This window comes from Sylvia atricapilla, chromosome 1 (assembly GCF_009819655.1).
Source record: "Sylvia atricapilla isolate bSylAtr1 chromosome 1, bSylAtr1.pri, whole genome shotgun sequence".
Taxonomy (NCBI): Eukaryota; Metazoa; Chordata; class Aves; order Passeriformes; family Sylviidae; genus Sylvia; species Sylvia atricapilla.
Window position 1 is genome coordinate 46521115 of NC_089140.1, and position 25903 is coordinate 46547017.

General features: G+C 40.5%; 1 protein-coding gene across 2 annotated transcripts in view; it reads left to right on the forward strand.

The window, feature by feature from the left end:
* Positions 1-25903, forward strand: part of BMPER (BMP binding endothelial regulator) — a 146533-nt gene that overhangs the window by 102392 nt on the left and 18238 nt on the right. The window lies entirely within an intron of this gene.

Sequence of the window (25903 nt, forward strand, 5' to 3'; positions counted from 1 at the left end):
CTAAGTCACAGTTGTATGGTTGTGGATGGAGCTGCCTGATCTCTGTGCTCCCATCTTTCCCCACTTGGGCACATCCACTGAACTACTTGATTTATTAGCAAAAGCTTTCTAGAATGACTCACTTTCCCTTATGAATTGCCTTTCCTCCTTTTTTTATTATGAGACAGAAATACTTTTATCTAATCCAGCAGAATACATTGGAGACTGGGAAATGCTAGAAGAAGACATACAGTTTGGCTTGTAGTCAAAGTGCCTCTGCGCTTATTTTGCTATGGTGTATCCCTGTGCTAGGAGCCTAGCAAAGAGTAAAGATTATATTGTATACAGGTTATAAGACTTTATCTTTTCCAATGGCTGAAGGCACCACAGAGAGCACTAGAGAAACTAACACACACACAGGGTATGTTGAATGCATTTCAGCAACATTCCCATCTCACTTCCATTGTCCTTTAAAGGTAAGTGATGACAATGCAAATGGAAAACAGGCACAGAGAGATTTGTTTAATTTTGCAGTGGATTTTTTGTTCCTTTTTAAAAGTAGCTCATGATTAATTTAGTGCAATACACTTCCTGACACCACAGCAGAAAGTGATTTATATTTTGGCTACAACAGTCAAAAAAATTCTACAAGCTTGCACTCAAGAATTACCATAGAGCTTTTCTGTTCCTTTAAAATGATGTCTAATGTTTGTGCTGGAAGGACAATGAAATCAAGCAAGTATTTAATTTGATTGTGTCCTTTTGTAGAAAAGTGTATTTTTCCCTCAGGAAACGTTATGTTGAAATGACCATCATATTTTGTCAGGAGTAGCTGTTCATTTGTTTCCATTTAGAAGTTACTAGCTGTTAAAATGCTAAGCTTCCAACACAGGAATGAAGATAAACTATAATTTATAGCTAAAGCATTGTGTGCAATAGCATGCTGCTTCTTGTTAGAAGCTGATAAAGTTGCAGCAAGGAATTTTGTCAATGACCATGGCCATTTTTCATACCAGGAAGTGTCTGCAAGGAGGTAGTGATTATGGGACACACAGTCAAGAAAGATTTGCATTTTTCATTAGTTTATTTTTAAGGACTCATTACTGGTGATGTGCTTTTGCAGGAGATTCAGATTTCCATTAAAATAAATACAAATTAACACAGCTTTTACATTAGGTTTTTGTGTTGTTGTTTTTTGGTTTTTTTTTTTTTTTTTTTTTTTTTGGAAAGCATATTTAGTCAATGTTCTCTAATTTCAGGGCAAGTTTAACTAAAATTTTTTAAAATCTGCTTTTTTAGCTCTGAACAGGCTCCTAGCAGTAAGAAAAGGGAGGAGGCAGAATGATAGAGTTATGTTCTTTTTTTTTCTCCTAATGTCCTCATTGAATTGAATAGCTTTTCAGTTTTTACCCTCCAACATTACATGTTATGGAATTTTTCCTTTGGAAATACTACATTTTCAAGAATTAGCATTTCTTGGTCATTCTTGCCTATATTACTGACTCGTTTCATTTTCATTTTTCTGCTTGGGTAGTGACCTGCTGTTAATACAAATTCTCTGAAATAGAAATAAACTCAGCAGGAACATTAGGAATTAGGGTGTGTTTTCTCCAAATACCAAAAAAGGCAGTGAACAATGCATTGCAAACATTCGTCTGACATTGTGTTACTGAGGAGATTTCTGTGAAGATATCTCAAATAATTTTAAGTCTCATTCTTTTTACAGCTGTAGTTTCTCCTTTTGTTAGCCATCCAAAAAACATACAGTGTGATTGTCATGATTGTTAAGTGAAAAGGATGTAGTTCATGTTTTAGAGAGTAGAGACCTAGCTACACGTTAACTCCTGAGCTTGACCTTGAGAGATCTGTGACACCTTAGGTTTTGCACCTTGCCCTTAACCTTTTTTTGTGATGTTTTGACTTTGGTGACTTGTGTTTCCCTGCAATGCATATGGCAGAAGAAAGTACAATGTAAGCATGTGAGAAAGGATTTTGACATAGCTCTGACTGCAGGCTAACAAACTTAGTATCTAATTTTACACCACTTTTTAAGTGCTTTGTTTTGTAAGTAAACACATTCTATGTTGGTTTTTTTTAATTGTGGTTTGCTTTGTTTAGTTTGGGGCTGGTATTTTTTGTTTGTCTTTAATACATTTGTAGTTGTTCAGTACTTATGAGTAATACTCTAAAAATAACTCCTAGGGTTCAACTTTTTGGAAGCAAGTTCATTAAACAGGGAAACTAGTTTTTGAATTTTTAGGAGATTTTGGTAAATCTTGTGTGAAGAAGAGATTAGCAGTTAGTGTCATCACCATTGCCACTTCTCTATTTTGGTATTTCATTATGGCTAACCACCCAAAAATGGTCCTTGAAAAAAATAAGTAAAAGAAAGTTACCAAGTTTACTCAGTATCAAGTTTTAGGCAAGATATTTGAACCATGTATGCGATAAATCTGTCACTTAAACTCCTGAAACTGCTCTTGAGTATAAGCAGAACTAAAAATAGATTATACTATCTCAGTATCTGTTGTTACCAGAAAAAGCTCTATCACATTATTGGGAAATATTATGGTACCATTTAAGCTCATGGATGAGGATTTGGAGCTCTTGAGAGACGTGAAAAATGAGAAGAGGATGACTTTCTGTGTTCACCAAACGCCGCCCCATGGCTGACCTCATTGTGCATCTTTGAGCTGTGCTGTAGCAGGGGCTAGAGCACCTGCAGGTGTCTCCAGCAGGTGAGGCCAGGGAGCAATGTGTTCATGCAGGGTAGGTCTACACTGTGGGGCCTTTTTTTTTTAAACAGTTGCATCAGTGGACTTGGAATGTGACATCGACATGATGTATCACCTGTCTCTAAGACACCTACATTGCAGCTGAGTTCATAAATGACTAATTAGACAGTGCTTGAGCCTCTTATTACTGCCTCAGTGTTGGAAAAAATTCGATGTCTTGGTTTTGCTATGCAGTAGATTTCTCTATTTCACATTGGAAAATTTGTGTCCCTAACTTTTTTATGATTATTACTCTTCCTATTATTTGCTATATATATTTGCTATTGTTATTATTATATTTTTAGCAGGCAATAGCACTCTGAATAATTAATTACTCTTCTTCTCTTTCATAATTGTCCTGGGATGCATTTTTCTCTTAAACACTTTAATCATCAGTATTTTAGGGCAAGCAATGATTAACATACTAATAGCATTATTTGCTTGAATCTGTTAATCACATGCATTCAAGAATTGCAAATTTACTTTATTGCAATTCTTGACTTAAATGTTCCTTGTGATGTGATGACATTACTCCATCTACAGTTCTGGGTTAATCAGTTAATCAGTTTCTCTCTCAATTAACCTATTAACTTTATTCAATTAACCACTGTGGTATTGCAGTTTTTCTAAAGCTTTCCATTGAACTAGAGAAAATATTACTGCTTGGTGTTAAAGCATAAATTGCCATGTTGTGTAGCCTGTTGGATCTCTGTTACTAAGACTGGCAGTGATGCCGTAAAACGGCTACAGAGAACATGTGAGCCACTGCTTTGCAAGGATAATTACAAACTTTGAAACATGGAGACCAAGGGTTTGTGGCTTTGAAGCAAAAGGTTTGAAGGTCTTTTTCCCTGTTAACAATTATGTCCTACAGCTGTAAAATTCATGTGATTATGCCACTCTGTTCACTCAGCAGGATGGTACAAGAGAAATGTACACTGAAGAATTACTTAGGAAAATCCTGTTTCAAGTGTTTGAGGGGTGGATGGAACCGGGATCTCTGGAACCCTCAGTTTACTGCCAAGGTGCATATTGCAAAATTCTCCTCACAAGGTTTTCAGGTCCTGGCTGTGAATTGGGGCACAGCAGTTGCTCCGGCTGAGGCCAGACTGCTCCAGGGCTCCTCTGTGGTGTAAATGCAGGGCAGCTGTAGCTCTTAATACTCACCAGGGTGACTCTTATCCTGGCTCCTGCTCCTGAGCCAGCCTCCACATGTCTTGCCACCCACCCCAGGGCAGAGCTGGCCTGTGTCCCTCTTTAAGACAAAGCCAGTGGTGTTGGCTCAAGAAAGGGACTGATGGCATGAAACTGTGACTGGTCTCTGTACAGACCTGGCACAGAGCACGGATTGGCTCTTGATTCCACTAGCCCTTGTGCTGAGGAATGGATGCTTCTATGCCTGTCAGACTATCTGCCTGAAGCTGGCCCTGAGTCTGGGTACTAGCAGCAGTGTAACCACAACAGAGAGGAGCTCAGGATGAAACTATTCAACTTCTTGGGCAAACTGTCATTGAGCAGCTGCACGACCCAGGGAACTTCTGGTTAGAAAGGAATTTAAAAATATTTGAAACAATTCTTGATTCTTTTTTTTATTTATTTTTAAGCAAATCTGCTTGAGGATGTAAGTTTTCTATAACCACAGAATCACAAAATGGGTAAGGTTGGAAGGAACAAGAGTGGGGTCATCTGGTCCTACCTCCCTGCCCAAGCAGGATCATCCTAGAGCACATGGCACAGGATTGTGTCCAGAGGGTTCTTGAGTATCTTCAGTGAGGATATTCACCTCCTCAACCTCTCTGGGTCATCTATTCCATTGCTCAGTCACCTACACAGCAAAGAGGTTCTTCCTCATTTTTAAGTGGAACTTCCCGTGCATCAGTTTCTGGCCGCTGCCTCTTTTCTTACTGATTTGCACCACTAAGAGCCTGAAAACATCCTCTTGGCACCCCACCTTTAGATATTTATACACATTAATGAGGTTCCATTTGAGTTGTCTCTTCTTGAGGCAGAAGCGACCCAACCCCCTCATAAGAAAGATGCTCTAGTTCCTGAATCCTTGTTGCCCTCCCTGGACGTGCTGCAGGAGCTCCATATCTCCCTTATACCCAGAAATGGACACAGCACTCCAGATGTGGCCTCACCAGGGCTGAGCAGAATGGCAGGATCACCGCCCTCGACCTCCTGGCAGTGCTCTACCTGATGCACCTCAGGGCACAGTTGGCCTTCTGGGCCACAAGGGCACACTGCCAGGTGCTTCTTTGCAGAGCTGCTTCCCAGCAGTATGGCCCCCAGCCTGTGCTGGTGCATGCAGTTATTCCTCCCCAGGTGCAGGACTGTGCATTTGCCTATTTTGAACTTCAGACACTTCCTCTCTGCCCATCTCTCCAACTTGTTGAGGTCCGTCTGAAGGGCTGCACAGCCCTCTGGTAGTAGATTCATAGGCACTGGGAGAGTCAGTGTGTCCCCAGCCCTTGCAATAGCTCTGGTGCTTGGAAACCAGTTCTCCATGCATATCTGTCTGGGCTGCCTACTGCCTTTCTTTAATGTCCCTATATGAATTAATGGGATCCCCCAAACCACTCAATGTCAACCTGTGCATTTTGTGTAATACTGTGATGAACTGCTTGAAATACAGGTAAGAGGCACCTTGACTGAGACTGCTGGTGGCTGACAGTGCTGACAGTGAGAGAGAAAATGGACTTTGTGGTGTCTGATGCATTTTGGGTTTTCTAGGAGCAAGCATCAAAATGTCCTGCCTATATGCTAGTGGTAAGGAGTAGTGCAGAACTGCTGCGTATATGTGTCTATGGATCACCACTGTTTTAAGCCTCCTCCTTGAAGTATTTTTCATCTGATAAAGCCAAGAGTGAGTGCAAGCTGCATGAAAAATACTGGTTAGATGTAAAGATTAGAAGTTTGGATTTGGACAAATGAGTTGAGTGGTCAGAAAAGATGAATCTAAAGCCAGGCTGAGCTCAATCATCTGCAGATCATGATTCCTCTTTGTCTTCCCCCACACCCCTGACCCCAGTGGGGTATTTTTCATGTAACCCAGTCCCATCCACTTGTGTCTGTTTAGAAAAAAGTACCTCAGGAATTTGGGGCTAGAAAACATTCTTCTCTTTGTATCAGTCGTTATTACAGCTGTAAAACATTGAAGCAGTGCCAGAGGATTCACAGATGTCTCCTTTCCTGTTGAGGTATTGGGATTCAGTGGGGGGGAGGGATTAGGGTGGAGAGGGCTCCAAAATCTGACAAAACAGTGGTGTTGGATAGACAACATTCAATGGTGTTGGACAGACACCATTCACCTGGGACTGTCCATAGCTTGCTTCCAGCCGAGGAGTGCATGCTTCCCCAGTGACCCACTTTGTACTTCCCTATATGGAAAGTTAACTTTTTTTTTTTTTTTTTTTTTTTTTAACAAGGAGAGATCTGTTATAGGAAAACCAGATGATGCAGCATACTATATACTATTATGTGATTAAACTCCTGGAAGTTTCCTTGCCTTCAAAGGATGGCATGTCTGGAATGTGTTTGTTTTGCTTACTTAATTACATGATCACAGTCATACATGTCCTTTTACACTGAATGAGATGTTATTTCCTACTGCTTGTAAGTGCGTTATGAGGCTTCATTTCTCACTTCTCCAGGAAAGAACTTCATTTGTCATTATAATAGATGGAGGTATATAGAAACTTATGATGAAAACCTGCTTCTGCCTACTAAAACTTCATTTCTTTCTGGTTTATTACCTGGCTCAATGAAATTCAAGTCAGGTGTTTCATAACCGATTGCTGTCTTCCTCATTGTCCATTGGCTGACAGATGTGAAAACTCAGCATGAAAAACTGTAAGGTCAGCCTGACTGAGACAAAAAATGATCCTGAAGGATGATAGGCACTATGGAGTAGGGAGGAGGGGGGAGACATCTGACAGAACAGTAGGGTATGCCCAGTGTCCTTACCATTTGTCACTATGAACTGCATTCTTAGAACTTCTTGTTCCTAGATTACTTTTAATAGAGGTTTGGTAGTTTGACTTTAGGATTTTTTTCCTATAGTGCCTTGAAGTCATGCAGTGAAATTCTGATTCATTGAAGAGAATGGGAATTTTGCTGTATTTGAGTGACAGGTTTTCATCATTATGAATTTTCCTGTCCCAGGCAGCTGTATTACAGTAATCTTTGCATCACTTAGTAATCCTTGTCTTCCCACCCTTTGCTGTACTACAGATAATTTCAGAAATCTTCAGCTAGTTGTTTCATCAGCATTCTTTACTGGAGTAGACAAAAGAAAACACATTCAAAACTGGACACCCATATTCTGTTTGCTGGTCTCTTTTTTCCTGGGGAAAAACTAAAGGGTGACTTTCCAGGGCAAAACCCCTAATTTGTCTGGGCACAGGTAACTGAGAGAGCCTTTCTATGTTTTGCTGGCTAGAATTCGCTTGTGGGTCTCTTTTCTTGTCTGTCAGGATCTTCTAGAAAAAACCTGCAATGGTTCTGCTGTCCCTCACATTTTTCAAAGATTATTTGATAGGCTTTAAAAATGCTCTAGGCATAATTTCTTTAATATAGAGTTCACCATCATAAATGCCCTTATTAAAGCTGCAATATTCAAATGCCACTATTTCATAGTGAGCATGAACATGCTGTAGAACTGCCATGGTGAAATACAAGCACATTCCTGTTGCATACACTAATAAATAGTTTTTGAAAGAGCCCATTCCCATTCTGGAAAGCATCACTAATGTTTCAGTATTATAATAAAATGCGTGATGTTTAAAAAGAGGCGAGAAGGTGTGGAGAGGAACTGGTAGAAAAGCAGTGATATCCTCCCTTGTGGAAATATTTTAAAAAGATGCTGCCTGCGAGTTGGTGCAACTTAATCCATTGCCAAAGAAAAAATACCTGCTACAGTGAAGTATTTCTTTTTAGCTGCAAAAATAAATCCCATTTTTGGAGAGATGCTATTTGGAAAAGTTTTAAGAATCACCAGAGGAAACCACCATATGTCTCTGTCAGGTACCACAGATTTTTAATTATAGCTTCTACAAAATCCAAGACCTCTGATCTCATTTTAATTAACCTCTACGACAGCTTCTCAGCAGGGCTTTCTTTGCAGATTTGTTTTAATTTAATTTTAGCTTTTTATATTTTGAGCTTTATTGCAGTATTGACTTTAAATAAAATGCAGAGATGCTTAGATGATGACAATATGTCTGTTTCTGTAAATAAATAAATCAAGAAACCAACCCATCAGATCTCATATTCTACCTTAGGGTCAGTGTTGCAAGGAAGAGGAAACCCACCCATATGGTAGCTGGCCAACTGTGCCATGCCATATATGGGGGAGAAATCCTTTCAGGCCCCTGAGATGATCAGTTTACATCTCATAACATGACATTTTAATTACCTTTTCTTTAACGTGCATAACTGCAAAGCTACTTTATTTCAGTTTCTATTTTAAACCACCTGCAGTATATCCTACCTAATTAGACACGCAGCAAAGATGAGCAAGGGTGTTTATAAGCAGGCAAATGAGATGAATTTGTGGGAAATGTTTTAAAAATAAGCTTAAACTAATCCTCCTGTTAGTCTTATGAGTTCATTTATGTTTTTGGCAGGATAACCAGACAAAGCAGGACGTGAGCTGTGACCAGCACAAAAAAATTCTGCAGAAAGTCTGCCTTAGGAAAGTTTTGACAGCTCCAAGGAGCTTATCAAGCTTGCTCTCCCTGTATTTTGGAGAGCTGACTCGCTACATGTGAGGGGTCCATTCTAGAGACGTTGTATGGGTTAGATTTAACTGAAAGCTTTCTTGTGGGTGTTTTTAATAGCTCATGGTTTTTCCTTAAGTTTTTTCTCTGTCTTCTTTTCTCAATCTCACAGGGCATCCAAAAAATATGGGATGTTCCCAGGCTTTGAGATCTCTGTGGACTCTGCATTATGTCAGCTTTTAAGTAGCTGTCTGTGGTATAAAGCAGCAATCTGGGGTATAGGCAAATCTCCTTCTTTCCTGTCTGTCCCCATAAGGGCTTGCTGTACTGAGAGATGTGTGAAGATCCCATACTCTGCACTTGCTCTCTCAAGTGCACAAACTGCTAGTCTGTAAAGCAATTAACTTCTAATTACCCATGCCTCATTTTTCCGTCATTCTTCACAGCACGTGAAGGAATCAGCACTTCACAGGACTTCTGATTTAAACAGTCCCTCAAACAAACACAGCACAATCCATTTTGGCGGTCCTTTCCTGTTGCTATTCAAGCTGCAAAATGTTCATGCAATGTGCAGTGAAGCACTGAGAGCAAGAGCAGGCACCAGCAGTGAGATGAGAGACAGATGCAGCCCTTGATTAATTGTGAGCACACAGGTTCTACGTATGTGGCAGGGCAAGTGCTGGTGAGGGCTTGGGGCATGACAACAAAAGGTCATGACCCCCCATGGCAAGTTTTGGCACTTGAGGATTATTGTACCCTCGGGCATTGCAGCACCAAAGCAAAGAGCAGACTCAGTGGGAGCAGATGAGAATGTTGGCACAGGTACTTGTGCTTATCCAATAATATGTATTTATCCACCTTAAATGTTTGCCACTACAATCCCTAATCTTGGGTAATGTATGGATATGTGTGTTGAGTTCACCCACTCTTAAACTGTTGAGGTGCCCATTGGAAACACACGTATGGCTGTGCTCCCACAATTAACTCTGTCTCTGGTGGTTCATCAGAGCAGACAAACACCTGAGGAGATGGCCGGTGTCATCCTGGAGCAGGGGTAGAACTAAAATTCCACTGGATCCAAAATACACTATAATGAGTATCTTCCTCACTCAAAGGGTTATGTTTTCCCTCAAACTAGAGGGATGTGCATATGTGAGAGTGGGTGCTGTGATTTCACCTCTTCATCATGCAGAGCATGAGAGTGTTAAAGTCTTTTCTGACTTCTCCACTTAAGCCAGTGGAAATTACAATTTTTGGTGAATGTGCTGGGAATACTGAAGGGTTGGAGCCATATGTTTTCTTGCATTCTTGGGTATTCCTACAGCTACATTCTGTTTACATACTATTCCTAAAACATAAAAGCTAAAATAAATCTAGCATGTGAAAATTAATAACAAGTAATTTCTCTTATGATAAGTCCAGAGGAAGCTGTTGTAAGTGTTAAGGTATTCAGACAGCTGATTTTTGTACATCAGCTCTCAAATGAGGTATGTAGTTTATAGAGAGTGAGTGCTTAAGGTTATGTAGTCTATGAGTACATGAAGTAAGAGCTTGTTGAGGATGGTGGATACCACGGCAAAGAAAAAGATTACAAAGTTCATTTCCTAAGTGCTCCTTCTTAGCACTTTACATTTTCAAATCACAGTGTAAACATTTAATTCTCACTGTACCCTGGTTTGAAGTTGTTGAAATGAAGAAAGACTTCTTTGCTGTACAGGAAGCCAAGAGCAGAGTTAAGATTAAAATGTGAAAATGCCTGGTTCCTGGCCTCAAGCTGAAGTCCTTCTAATGGGATTTAAGAGGCTTCACATGCACAAAAAGTGTATTGTCTTATTTTTGTCAAAGCACAAATTCTCAAACTTTGAGAAAAAAGCATTACTTGTTTTTTTAAGAGGGTCCTAAATCTTCTCTGGTCCTTTAAGGCCCAGTAGAGATGACAATGTCATTAATATTCCATGCAGCAATGTGTCTTTGGCAAGTAAGACTCTTAAAATAAGTCAAAACCAAGTAATGAATTGAGGCATTGGCTATAAAACACTTGAATTTGGAGCAGGAGGAGACAATATGCAGGAAAACCCACACTGAACTCTGTGTTCAGATATCAAAGATTTGGCTGAGGTTTGAAAGCCCATTTTTTGTTGTTCTGCTCATCAGTCTGTCTACATGTTTTTTCTCTGTTGTATTAATTTTTCATGCCATTGTTAATGAAAAAAAATTTCCATACTTTTTTGGGGTGTGGCAAGGTGATGACACAGATTATAGATGTCCTTGTTGTCCTCAAAGGATGATGTGAAGTTTGAATTATTTTAAGATGTGCTGTGGTTATAGAAAACATTGGCAAAAACATCTTATGGACTGGATGGCACGAGGAATACCCTTCTTGGCCTTGTGTCTGAAGGCAAAGACAATTTGCTGACAGTATAGAGAAAGATCACCAATATATCACTAGAAGGGGTTGAATGTTGTTCAGTAATCAGAGAAGAACTTACACAGATCCCACAAAAAAGTGCCGATTTTATCTTGTTAATATGATCTCAGGTTCTCTATGTTAAATAGGCTGTGTTTTGTCAGCATGTGAAAAATGTAGCTCCCACTATTTGCATCGCAATTCCTCACTTTACAGAAGGCCCAGATCTTCACTGCAACCATTAGCAGTATAGATCTGACTTCAAAATATCCACTAGCCCAAAATCAAAATACAATACACAGGCATTTCAGCCCATTTGTAGGGGATATTTGATTTGTATTCCAGCTCTCCTTTTAACTCACCTACTCTGATTTTCAGATCATTTGTCTCTCTGGTTATTTTGATCTCTATACAGTCATTTCTAACTGGTGTCCACCCATACCCTGCAGATGAGGAATACAATTAGCAGGCATCTCTGAACTGTGTACTCTGCACAGCTGGGTGAGATCACATCAAACACGGTGGCAGAGAGACACCAAAGGAACAAATTTCTCTGGCAGGGTGTTGTCTCATGAGCCTGTGCTTTCTCCTAGGTTGTCTAGACTGCTGCCTGACTTGACATAATCTATTCCATAGCCATAGGCTGTATTTTGTGGTAGCCAGTGATATGCCTGGCCAGAATTCCCATCTGGTTTTTGAGGCAAGGAATTCACACTGCATGGTTCTTTTTATCTGCTGCATGCAAACTGTGCACTGCAGCCCCAAGGAATTTCTTCACCTGCCTCCTTTATTTTTCTTTGTCTCTTAGTACTGTTCATATTTCTCTACAAATGATAACGTACTTGGCCAGGCACACTTTTTAGTTATGAAATACCACAGGGATTTTTGTCAACTTTCTCCATCTATAGAAGTTAAAATTTCATATGGGCAGAGGATATTTAACTGTGGCACTAGAAATAATAACATAAGAAGATGTTATTTATTTGCTTCACTGTCCTTGCAGCAGATGTGGGCTGTGTTCAAAGTCATGCCAGGGTTTAAAATGTAAATGCTCATAGAATGTTGGTGAAATATGTTTCAGTTCCATAACTGTGATGGGAATGATCGACAGTGGTCTGTGCAGAATGTTTAAAAGCTTTTCCATATGACTAGGAAGTCAAGAGTTGATAAATTTCCTCAGTGTTTATAATTAAAACCCAGAAGAAGATATTAAACATTTACTGGTTTCTATGTTGTGGTCAATATTAAGATTTATTGACTTGAGGACCAATATTGACGGGGGGGAAACTTGGCCTGATTTTTCCCTTAAGAGCTACTAAATCTGGATGGTGACTGAAAGCAGAAGGTTGCATGGTTTAGACATCCAATAGCAACCTATTTCAAGTATAAGAACTTCTTTGGCTTTCTGAAAGACTCCAAAGTTTTTTCTAATGTTTTTTACCATGCTTTAGGTAAATTGGTATTGCAGTAATGCTTTTAAGAGCCTTTTATTTGTGGAAATGCCCCATTGACATTAATTCACATCAAGTTATGTGGAGTGCATGAAAATGCTGGATTGGCAGCCTGAGGGAGAGAGTTTTGTGTGTTGAGTTGGTAGAGTATTGAATGGGTACAGTATGGACAATAGCAACAGAAGTTTCTTGTCATGTCTTACTGTTATATTTCCAGCTCAAGGTGTGACACCATGGCTACTGAAGTCCACAGAACCATCCCTGTATCTCTCCAGTCCTTGACTGTCTCTGAATTACTGCAAATGACTTTTGTAACATAACTGCTCCTTCCTGAGATACATGAAAATGCACCTGAACTCATTCCAGGTCACCACTACTAATGCTTTTGTATAAAAAGTTTTATCATTTGAAAACATCAGATGCTTGAGAGTTTGAGCCAGGAAAGTCAGAGTCTGATCTTATAAACCAACATATTATGTGACTATCTCTCCTACATACACAACATATGTATTTTTGCCTGCTCCTAACTGTTGCCTGAATTATATGCATTGCTAAAGATCTGAACACAGAAATTAATCTCTTGCAGATGCTGACTTGTGGCTGGCAGCATCCTTCATTTTCAGGCTTAAGGTACTAATAAAGTGCTTAAGTCTGCTTTCCATTTAGATGTGAGAAAGTCATCCAGATTGACATGAATCAAATCTTTGATTCATTTTTTTTGGTGGCAAGAGTGGACCCAGGTCATGTCTCAGGGTTATAGACACGATGGTATTTCATGAAGTAGCCCAATAGCCCACTCAACAGTTAGATCCAGCAAAGCAGTTTATCCAGCAGCTTTTGACTCCTCCCTTCCTGGGCAGCTTGGAGCCCATAAAATTACATGTTCAGACTGAATTCAAGCTTCTTGGTGGTTCAGCAAAAGGATTTGTTATGAGCTGAGTGTGGAATGACCGAGAGACGATTACTGTGCTTATGTGCAGTAGAAACAGAAACAATTTTTGTAATACTGAATGTCAGCTGCAAGAAAACCAGTTTTATCTTAAGGTTAGTGGTATTTCTGAAAACTGGCAGACGCAGGGATTGATTTTCAAGACTTGTATTGGTTTTGTCCTCCTCTCCTCTAGGGTCCACTGTCTGCTTGAATGGAAAAGTAACACCTTACTTATCCTAGGAAAATGCATTACGTTCAGGTAGCTAGTGTTTCTGACTAACAGTTACAATTTTTTACAGAGTTTACCAGAAGCCAGTTGCCTCAATGTTAAAAATTTTTAGTGTTCCTTTATATATCTTGTAAATATGAATGCTGTCTTTCTATGCAGTAATCCAAATGAAAGTGTGAAAGGATATACATTCCTTTTATTTTTGGTTGACTCTTTGTTTTCACTTGTTGTAGTAGAGGTGTTAGAGTGATGGAGGAACATGTTTACAGATCTGTGGGGCTGCTGGAAAAAAGATCCTTCCCAGGGCTGTTCACAAAGTGAATCCTTAGCCTGACTGTAACAATAAATACCATGACAGAGAACATGGAAGGATTTATCCAAAGGTCACAATCACCCAGAAGGTTTCTCTGCTGAAAGAAGCTTGCAGCTGTGTTAAGATTAAAGAGTGTCAGAGAATCATTATGTGTGTGATTTTTTCACTCTGAGTAAAATATGAGCTGTTTGTCTAACAGCCCCAGGTGAGGGATACTAGTGTCAGATTGCCTTGGGGCTGTCATATATATTTCCAGTGGGTTTTTAGTGTTCAGGAATAATCCCTTCTTTGATACATTTATCTGACATGTCCTGAACTCCTGCGATGCCTAGGAGGAGAGCTTTGTCTCGCTATTCTGACTTTAATAGTCACTCAAAAAAGCGAGACATAATGGGAACAATTCTGACAAATGACTGAGGTCTAAGTTATGTCCCAGAAATGGAAATAGTCCAAATGAATCACTTACCTTCTTACTTCAATGTGCTGGTGGGCTAGGCTGTGATGTAATAAGCATTTTATCTGCAGCAACAGGCAGTTGCTTGGGTGTCTCATCACTGATGGGCTTTGGTGAAAACCCTTTTGTGACTTTTTATGCATGCATAGAAGGGCACAATCATGTAGTTCAGTATGTGGCAATAGCTCTGTGGTTAATCTGGTTAACGTACTTTTTCTTTCACTGATAATATTTAAAGTCAGGAGTGGTGTCGTGATCATTAATGTGGTGTTAATACTGATTTAGAAGCAAGAGTTTTACCTTTAGTGGCGTAGGGTGTACTGTAGCCCATGGCTGTATGAAGTCTCTCTTTGGTCTATCCTTAGCAGATAGTATGAGTTTTCTCCTCCCCTTCCAACAGTGAGCCTGGCTCTCTGAGCTCAGGCAGGACACCTTGAGCTTTCAGAGTCGTTCTCAGCAATGGCAGTAGATGCTGTGGAAAAACAGTTGTGGCAGAGAGGGCTATGGAGTGGTGCTGTACTGAATGTTCCTTGGGAAGTAATTGTGGTTATTGTTGCATCTGTGGCCAGTAAACAAATTAATCTTCTGACATGTTGCAGAAAACACCAGAGAAAAACCATGAGAAAGTTTTATATAATTATTGTAGTGCTTTGCAATTTCCTACCCACAAGTCACTTAATTTTTCATCAGAGGATTCAGCACTGGAAGTGCCCATGTGGTGAATGTGAGAGAGAGATCTGCTAATCTCTTCTACTGGGTTTCCATTGAGTTGATTTTTCTGAAATTTTTTTCCTTGTATTTTATAAAAGCTTCAAGTGATCACCTTGTGAGAAATGGACCCTACTAAGGACTGCACAACAGGTTATAGGCAGATATTTTAACAGCCCAGCAAGAACCCTTTAGTAGCCATTTAGCAGGTTTTGTATTTACAAGGGGGATTAGAAGTGGCCTTGACTGACAGTGCTCTCAGCAGTGTAGCCATGCTGGTTGTTTGGATCATCTCTGAACCTGCTTTCTGACTCTGAGTCCTCATGGTTCTTATGTTGGCTTGATCTAGGGATTCACATAAATGATTTTGTGGATTGCTATAAGAGACGGGTTTCCACGTATGATAGCTTTTAAATATGGAAAGTTGCCATGAAACACAACATGAGGAAAGAGAAAAACACCTGGGGCTGAACTAGTGTCATGTTTCTGTTTTACTTCCGAAAAACCTAAGGTTATATCCCAATTGCACAAGATAAAATACCTTAAATTAGTTGTCTTAGCTTGAGCAGAGCTCCTAGAGGACATTAATCAAAGCAAAGCATGCAGCTTTTGACAGAAAACCCAGAGCTTTTTGTTGTTTGAGGTTTTTTTCCCACTTGTTTAATACAAAGGTGATTCAATATCCTAGTGGAGAGCAGTCACTATAATCAAATATTTCTCTGGATTATTATGATATTAAGTAGAAAACCTGTAAGCAATGCAGTGATACTCTCAGTCGTAGCCTAGTTAGACACAGGAAAAGACCAGAGTCCCATTGTAAGGAAGTGATCCCTTTTCTTCAGGTGGCATGGTCTTTCATTTTTAATCTCCAAATCTTTTTAGTAAGCATATTTTTTAAGCCTTCAAGAGGTGGCTGGTGTTTTGGAGGTGAGTGAATGGGAGGCAAGAGGCCTGGTCCGAGCTCTGTCCTGTGTCACATATGAACCAGCTCAGGGATACATCAGTCTCAATATCTGAGTATGTAAGATAAATCCTCCACAATCAGAGAGAATTGGTTGTCAGGTGCTATGCTAGAGTCTACTCATCTCCACTGACCTTTTGGTGCAGGTGGGTTATCAGCTGCGCGGAACATGGGCTGCCATTAAACCACTGCCAATCAGTGCAGAATTTTGCAGATGCAACCATTGCACCAAAGGCTGAAAATATGTACCTGAACCATCCAGGCAAAAAGTACTTCAAAGTTTATTTTTGTTCTCTTTTATAAATCCATTTCTTCTCTGTCTCTCATACTCTAGCTTTATTGATGCATGCTTGCAAAAGAAAAAACATAATAAAGTCTCTTTTTAGAAAAAGACACTGAAGCAGTGACCTTCTTCTGAAATGTATGTCATGGTTTCCATTTGCTGTTATGCTTGGTGCAGTTTGGAATTTCCTGGCATCTTATCCATTGGCTCAACACTGCAGTTTTCAGTTTGTCTTCATCGCCCGGTTAGTGTGCAGAGACCAGGAATGTGCTTCTGGAGTGGCTTGCTCTGCTGGGTTTAGGTCTCCAATGAACCAACCCAACAGCTTTGTTAATGTCAGTGTTCTCTGCTGAGCTTATGTGAGAATGTTGCTTGAGAGTGTATTTCATGGAAGACAAGTTGGAGAAGCAGACTATAAAGTTTAGATTTGCCACCTTTTTCAGTGTAATGACTGGAGCAGAGAAGTTAGCACCAGATTTTAGAATTGTTGTGAGCTAGAAGTGGTGGGGGGAGTCCATTGCTGAGGGCAGCAGTTGGCTTGATCTAGCAAGTGAGAGGTATTTGCCACTTAGCTGATCTCTGGTGTCTGCATTTCCTGACTTGCATGCTGTGTGATTCCTGTGATGGTTGGAAACAGCAATAAAAGTGGATTTAGAATAAATAGATTCCATTCTGCCATGTGGTCTTTTAGAGTGCCATGGGTTTTCCTATGCAGGTTTCTGGGAAAAGGGCTTCTTCAGGGGCCAGAGGTGTTTACTTCATGTTGTAGGAATTTGCACTCCAACCAGAACATGAAGCTGTTGGAAGTTCCCTGGAGATAAGACCATGAGTGTGACTGACAATGCCAAGGGGATATCTAAATGGAGAAATTTACTTTGACTGTTGCTATATAAATGGATATTTTTACAGGCTCTGTCCCTTTGTGGGGGAGAGTCCGCAGAGAGCTCAGACTGAGTTTTGCCAGTTTCACCGGCTCCAGGGCGTATGCTCAGTGCAAGCCTGGGGCAGGACAATTTCTTCATGTCACTTCCATCTTACATCAGATGTGGGTCAGACCTTAATAGCACAGTTTTCATCTGTCTCATTGCAGGTGGGATGATATGCTTGAGGCCACCACAAAAAATCACATGTCTATTTATGATTAATAAGAACGTCTTTTAAACCGACCCTAGACTGCTGTGCAGTAGGCCTGTGGGCTCTGCTGGATAAAACAATAAAAGTACTTTGATTGGTAATACAATAATATTAACAATAATTATAAACGATTGTAACAGGGAAGAATCATTGCTCTTAGCCATGTTCTTCTATTTAGCCTTTAACCTGATATTTCCTGATTTTGTTTCATGACTGGAAAAACATCTCTGGGCACTTTATTGTACAGAAAACAGGAAAAAGAAAATAGGTGCTGGTATTGTCATTATGGTTGATGAAGTCTAGTCAATTTACAGATTTTTCACAAAGTTTCTGGAAAACTGGTGCTGTTTCATTTCAGGTTATAATATGGGTTAGCACTTGCTGCTTCTGTTGTCAAGAAAAACTCTATGTTTTTAATATCACCCCTCATGACACCCTTTTTGACCTGGATAGCTCAGGCCTGATTAATCTAAAATTACTCTGCCAAGACCTTGGGCCAGGGGAGTGTATGTCTGTAAAATCTGGTAAGTACTAAACAAATAATATGATAACAGTGATGAGGTATGGGCATCTGCCACCTCTGTGCATATTTCCCATTGCTTTTGGAAGTCAGATGCAGCAGACTGTGTGCTCTGCTTCCTGCTACAAAGAGCTGGGATTTGGAAAGGCCAGTTAGCATGTCTGCTATGCTTCAGGCAGCATCAGAGGAAGCGCTAGGAAGCACTTGTACCCCAGAAACGTGATTTACATATTATTCTCTAGTCTCAGAGTGTGATCTGTGCATTTTGTTCATCCTGATGAACGCACTGGAAGGAGGAATAAAAAAAGGAGAGAGAGGCTCTGCTTTCCTCAGATGGTCTGAGGCAAAGACTTGAAAACAATGAAACACCTTGCAAGAGAGAGCAATGGGGAGGTCATGAGGTGGGGTCAAGGCCAGCTCTGCCCTTCCCCCACTGCTGAAGACATGATTTGTGAGGATTTGTGGGACAAATCACTTCCCAAACTGTCATCATTCCTGTGCCTCCCCATAACTGGGTCCCAGAGGTGAAGGTACAGGTTCTTTGGTTGGGTCTGCCCACTGCCTTGAGCTTGGAAAGAACAAACTTAAGACTTGGCGTCATTTCCTTCTTGCATCCCACAGATGGGAGATCTGACTGTCAATGCGCGTAATTTGGCAACTGCCTCTGGTTTGAATTGAGCCTGGGGTTAAAAGGTGTTTGCATTCAGCAAGCAGTATGCAAGTTGCATTTTTCTACCTGTACAGCTGGATCATTTTTAATACTGTGAAAATACATTGCTTCCCTTCATTTCTTGTTAAATGGAAGATTTTAAATTTCTTGTTAAATGGGAGCTGGGCTCTTATCTTGCCTGTGTTTTGTAAGTGCAAACTTTAGGATTTTTCACAAGTTAAAAAGTGCACAAGGTGCTCAAGGTTAGCAGGAAACAGATGGGGGAAAATGGCATTTCAAGCTAGTCTGACTTTAAAAATATTTACTGTAATAGTACATAAATGAAGGTTTGAGGATCCAGATTGCCCACTTACTTGGTGTAAAATGAAATATGGAAATGGAACATGGAACAATGAGATGCTTCTGAGACTTTCCTTGCTGGTCTCAAGTATTCAGGGCTGCTTGCTATCATTGCAGCTTCTGACTGGCATAAAACCCACCAAGTGGTACAATGGCTGTTACCCTCATGGAGCTCATAATGAAAAACCACAATGCATTTTTGTGTGACCAGCTCCCTCCCTAGCTTGCAATTTGCAATCTTTGGAGCATGTCAGCAATGTATTTCAAATTTTCCCAGCTTTTGGATTCTATTTCAATGTTAAGGTATTCTGGTTGAATGTAAAGAGAAGGGCACTTTTGAGAAGAGGATGAGCAGCTGAGGCAGGGAGGGGATGGGAGGACTCTTTATCTGGCATCACCATGGAAGATGGAAGCAGTTGAGTCAAGGCCTGAGGTTAGTTAACTATCAGACCACCACAGCTCCCTGGAGTGTCCCAAACTGACTGGCTGCCCAGCTGGCAGATGCTTCAACCCTGGCTCTTTTGTGCTGCTTGGCCAAGCTGCTCCACAGCTGGGCAGCAAGAGGCTGACCCCAGCTGCACAGTCCTGGGCTCCAGTGTCCCCAGAGCAGAGGGATCTTGCTGTCTTTCACAGCTCTTCTTTTTCCTCTTGCTACCATATTTCTAAAACAACAGGGGTTCAAAGCAGGGTTGAGAAAAGATGCGGTTTTCATGTGATTTCTGAACATGGATGCTAGCTCTGTGAAGGAGCAGATGTAGAAGGGTTAGGGGGAACAGACTCATAAATTGTTGCTTCTGAGACTGTGATCACATGTGATACTATTCCACTGCTGAAAACAAATATAATGTACTGCTGCAGAGCCAGGTTTGGGGTTAGGAAAGTTGGGTAGAGATTCTTGCCTGGGGCTCTCTGTGAATCTTTGCTCTTTCTAGTGAAACTGAACTGATTTATGGTTGTGTCTGGAAGCTAGAAGTGGCCCAACATGGATCCAGAGGCAAATGTTCTTAAAACTGAGTGTTCCATTGTGCATGTGTGCAGATATGCATATGGGGGACGGAGAATGAGTTTAGTTTGTTACTAAGTTGGAACAGATGTCAGATCTGGGATTGGAGATTTCAGTTCTTCTTCTTGTCTTGTGGAAATAATGCAGTTCTATCATTAACCTGGTGAGCTGGAGCTGGTGTGCAGCTTTGTTACCCTGTGAGCTCTGAGACTTCTCTGACCTGAAGAACAAAATACAATTCAAATGTTATGATCCTGAAAAATCAAAATGAAAATTGATGTTGGGAACAAACATTGATACTTCTGAGGACAGAAACCTCTCACCTTATTACTGTTCTTCTAAATGGGTCAGACTGTGTGGGCAGATTACTATCGTATATCGAAAAGTAGATAAACTGCTTATCCTCTGTGTGAGAGAATTGAAAATGAAGGATTTTTTAAGACTTAATCCTTCTATTCACCATTTTGAAATATGGCTAAGGAAAATCCTGTGTGAATCAAGTGGGCAAAACCAGCATACAAGAGAAAAACTAATGAACATACATACTGAAAGGGAACATTTTATTCTCCCCAAGTAATTCATGCCATTTTATGGTTTATTTGAAATGAAGTAGTCAGTCCTGGCGGGATAGTGAGCTACTTGGCACATGTTTGATTGCATCCATGGAGAAAAGAAACAGCTCTTTCTGGAGAAAAGTCAGTTTGTGAGCATGAGAGAACTTTTTCAGAGCTGGTTGTGTAGGATGGGACGTCAGAAGCAGGTGGTGCTGGCCAACCATACCTGGCATTACAGACAAACAGAATTTTACCCTGGGCTTCAACAGGCATGGAGTTATACCAACACCAAGTGTTTCTGGAAAATGTTAACCATGAAAGAGCCTTCTTTTCTCAAGCCAGGTTGTGTCCTCCTGTAACCAGCTTTTAAAGAGAAGGGAGAAGTTGGCCTGAGGTTAACCACCACATGCCCAGCTGGGAGCAACTCAGAGATGGTGACGGTAGAAATGCTTAAAATATAATCCTTAGCCAAAGCTAGTCCTATTTTCCTAATATCCAGACACCCCTAGCAGTTCCTTAGAAATACAATTAGTCATGTCCAAGTCCTAGCTAATGTTATTATTTAACTGTAACATCAAAAAGCTTTACGCATAGGTTAAGATCCTAGGGTGCTAGTGTCAAGCACATATTAGAATCTGCTTTCTGCCCTCAAAAAGTTTAAGTTTTAAATATGTATATTTGACCGTCAGAACAGCCTGTCCTGGCATTGTTTGCAAGTATTGAACTTCATTTGATAAAGAAACAGCCTGCTTCATTGCCACAACTTACCTGTTAAAGCAATTCCTCCACTAATATTTTGATGGCATTGAAAAGTGGGTGTAATAAGAAGCAGAAAGAGGGAATCATAATGGGGTGTCTGTAAGATTTCCTATCTTCATTGGATATATGTCATGTTCTCCAGCTTTTCCTCTTGTTCTTAAGAAACATAGTCAGATCTCACTAACTCAGCAGAGTCAGGTAAGAGTGCTGCTTACATGGAGTACCCTGTGGGTTTGAAAGCACACACAGCAAGAAGTTTGTTTTAGGACTTACTATATGGCACGCTGCCTTGGAAGGCAGTGCTGTAATATAATCATCAAGATGCCTTATAAAAACAGATCTGAAGGAGTACAAAGGAAAGCTATTTGCAGTGCACAGCAATACATTTTATTGAGCATACAAAACCAAGAAAGGTATTTTTCTGTACTTCTGAGCACATCTGGAGACACCGCTACAAGTATACACCCGTGGAAGTTCTTTTTTCCCAATGAGAAATAAAGACCAAAGACTAACCACATGTGAGCATAAAAATTAATGTGACAGTTTGCATTAAAAGTAAAGGGAGAGAAGGGAGGGAGTGTTAATACTATGTTTGTCTCAGTTTCTTTTTCTAAATATTTGATTCTGACCACCTCAAGTCTTCCTCCACTTGAACATAACTACACCCTTTTTGTCACTTCCCATTGTGAAAATTGTGTATTTCTGTGAGATGATAAACAGGTGTTACTTTTCATTCTGGCAGCAATGGCATTTAGTGTAGAATGAAATAATCCTACCATTAAATAAGAAGCTCACAGTAGTGTTGTGAAGCTTAATTTGTTTGGAAAATGCTTTGCAGTATTCAGATAAAAGGCACTCTGGATATTCAAAGTATTATTGCTGCACAGCTGGTGGTCTACATGCTGCAGATGTTTCTTCCATGCTGTTGCATAGTTACTTAAGTGGCTTCTTAGTGCAGATGTTCATGAGTGAGCATGCACAACCTCCTCTGCCAATGTTTTTTGACATGGATTTTATTGCTGCTTGACTTTTGATCTTGAAAATAATATTCTTCTACTGGTGAGATGCTACGTGTGTGTATGACTACATCCTTGTTGGTTCAGCCCCCACTGCAAACAACAGCATCTGCAGATATTTACTGTGGGCCTTTCTCTTTAGCCTCCATTTCCTTCTGTGGCTTTTACTCATTCCCACAGTGTTTGACTCTGGGGATTCTGACTCTTCTGTTAATACTCTATCACCATCACTCTCTTCATGCAGACGTGATGATTCCCTTTGTACTCTTTGCCCAGATGGGATCAAGAACTTCATTGCATCTTGATTCTTTCTTGGTTGCTGCTGCTGTTACATAAATGGATCTCTAAGAATTTCTGGGCTTGCCATTCACAATCTCTCTGAAAAGATTTGAAGATAAGATGAATTCCTAACTTCTTCAGGTTCTGTGCTAGTCTTTGTTACAAGTAGAGAGAATTAAGGTATGACTTCAGCTGACATCCACATGGAACGTGCTGAATATGTGCAAATCTCCACACCTATATGATTTCATCAACCTATTTGGTGAGAGAACTAATACTAAAATTTACTTTCCTCTTGCGTTGCTGTATTTCCAGCAAATGACAGGATGACCAGTCCAATACAAGAGCAACTGAGTAATCAAGATTTTTTGTCTAACCTGAAATGCATTGCATTACTGACCCAAGACTAGAAAAGAACCAAACCTGTGCACACACCCATTGCACACAGAGAGAAAGAGAAAAGTACAGCAGAATGGTACTGTTCTGGTTAACATAGACCTTATTTACAACATTCACATGGAAGACAGAGAATTTGGTATGATATACTGGAGCGTTTGTACTGATTAGTGTTAAAAAACTGAGCTTTCTGGGCAGCATATTAAAGAGCCACAATCTTGCGGCTTAGAAGAATGAGTCTTGGCCTTTGTGAGAAGGCAGATGCTTAAAGCTGACTGCATCTAGACAAATAACTTCAGAAAGGAGAATCCTACTCCTTTCTGTAGCATTTTATGCAGAATTCAGCATAAATCAAACAAAAGGCTTAGTCTTTACCTGTAAAAATTAGCTCTGAAAGAAAGACAGCTTGAGAAGGCTAGATCCTGGCTACATTGTGAGGTGAATTGCACCTTAAAGACATTCTCCTTTCCCCTGATCTTTAAATGTGTAACAATTTGTCAGAGCTCATGAAATCTTCTAAATGAAGTCCGTGGAGACTATGGCTGTCTTTTAATACGCAGAGCTGATAGGGTTTATGCACATCTATACCCTCTGACCCTACTGAAGTGTCTCATTCTTTCTCTGGGTTCATCTTGGTAGGCATAAATTTCCTTCTCCTCCCTAGAGTCTCTGAACTATAAAAATGGTTACACATATGTGTAACAGGATTTACTCCACCTAATTTCCCCACTATTGCTGCTCTAAGAGGATAGACTCATGGTATTGCTACTTGTCCAGATGCCCGTATTTTTTCATCCTTGACTGCTGCTACTCCTCTAATTTTGGTGTACCTATTTCTAATGTTGATGTACCCAGTATCACTGGAAGGGTAGAGGGAGTAGAGAGGGAAGGGGAAAAGAAGGGAAGGAAGGAAGTACTTCTAATGTTCTCTCATTTCTCACTTCATCTTCCCTGTTTTATGACCAATACCTCCTCCCCTCTTCTGATATATTCCTTTGCTCATTCTGGTTAGGAATCCCAGCTGAAATTGAGTCATCTTATGGGTAACATTTGGATTCACGTAATTTTACTCATTATGATGTGATTTACTATTATTATTTGTGATTTACTATTGCTTGATAACAAAAGATTCTTTTACACATTATAAAATCTACATTAAATCACTGGCCCCAGAATGGAGGCTGAAAATCAGTGAGGAGAGGCTTTTACTCCTGCCTCTTTGGCTTGAGTTTGAAATGTTTCACACAGTAGCTCTGCTAGGAGTAAGCTAGGCTTCCTTACTAATGTAATAAAATGCAGACCATCCTAAGGGGATGAGGGAGTTGCATTCCAAAACTTGCACTGCAAGCGACCAAAATTTAATGGAAAACGTTGAAAAGATTCTATTAAAAAACAATTTTCCTCCTATATATCATAAACTCTAGTTTATGCTTTCCCCACTCCCTCCTTTTTTTCCTTACTGGCACAAAAACAGGATCTTTGTTTTGACAGAGCTAATCTGCTCGTGCTTTCATATGGGCCCTCAGGCTCCCCACCTGTGGAAGGATCCATGGGAGCAGAAAAACTACTGAGTTCCACATGCTCACCTCAAAGGGAAAAAAATCAGTGGCCTCACAGAGGCATGGACTGTAAACATTGTGGTTCCCAAGGACCCTTGGAAAACATGAACACAATCTCCTGCACAATCTGCACAATTTCTAACTTTTCCTTCTTTATTGCCTTCTGGGATTTCTCTCTCCATCTATCAGCTGGGCTTCTTCAGGAGATGTGCTGTATGGGCTGCTTTGCTGCAGTTCTGCTGCCTCGCTTTTCCCAAAGTCTGAAAGGCACACTTGGGCCTGACAATTTCCACCCGCAAACTTTGCTGGTGAGAAAGGATATAGTAGCTTGCTGCCACTGCCAAGTTTGACAGCAAGCTTCATAACAAACTGGTACAGCTCTGAGATCTCTCCACTGCTTCTGTAGAGAGGCCAGGGAAGATTTTATGGGGTGAAAAGTGATGGAGAGAGAATGAATTGCTTTGCAGCTCCATCCAGCAACATGTTTAAGGTGGCCAGCATTGAGTACTGATCTGTTCCATAGTCTCAGCCCAGCCAACAAAAAGAGGCAAAACCATATTTAGATGTTTAGTACTTCATATAAAAGACAAAGCCCAGAATTTATCTTAAAGTCTTTGCCATTGGACATGACCCACAGATGAAAGGGGAAAACAACTTCTATTATTCTATGATATGGACAGTTTGCTAATGTGGCTGCAATTTCTCGTTAAAGTCAGCTGATTTACATCGGAGCTGCCTTTGTATCTAGCCAAGTAAGTGACCATGCCCAAACCAACTCACTGGAAGGTAAGTTTTGAGAACAAACCTTGGCTCTGTCTGCTCATATCATCTTATCCCACTTTACCCAGAATTAGGTCATTCTGGCTTTATAACCTCTGTGTGGGTTTCTATGGTTCCTGGGCCAGGCTGATATGTCTTGGAGTCACTATGTCTAGTACAGGAAATTTTAATTCCTAGCATTTAAATGCAGAAAGCTTGAATTTAATGTTCAGTGGTGTCCTGAATGAGTCTGGATCCTTCAAAGCCTTGAAGTACAGAACTGAGGAAAAAAAAAAAAAAAAAAGGGTTGATGATAGTTCTGAGTCTTGACTCCTGTGTTGTCAGCAGGGAAATCCCCATCCATTTCACTGAAGCCAGCTTTTCATCCAGTGTGTTTTCATGCTCTATATGGAGTTTTGCACTTGAGACTTTGCAGTCAGGAAGGTTAAAGAACTGTGGCAGTATGCAAAGCTCTCTGCATGTGAAGTAGCAGGGTATGTCAAACTGACTAGAGAGCAGAAACCAGGTCTCTGCCTCCTGGCTGAATCCCTGTCACTCAGCTCACTCTATGCCTCTGGTCTATTGAATCCTGAATGGGACATGGCAGCACTGCTGCTGTTTTAAGACAGCCGTCCTTGATGGGCCTCACAGCATGTTGGGGTGTCAGTCAGGCTTTATCCCTGCCAATGCCCACGTGGTTGTGAG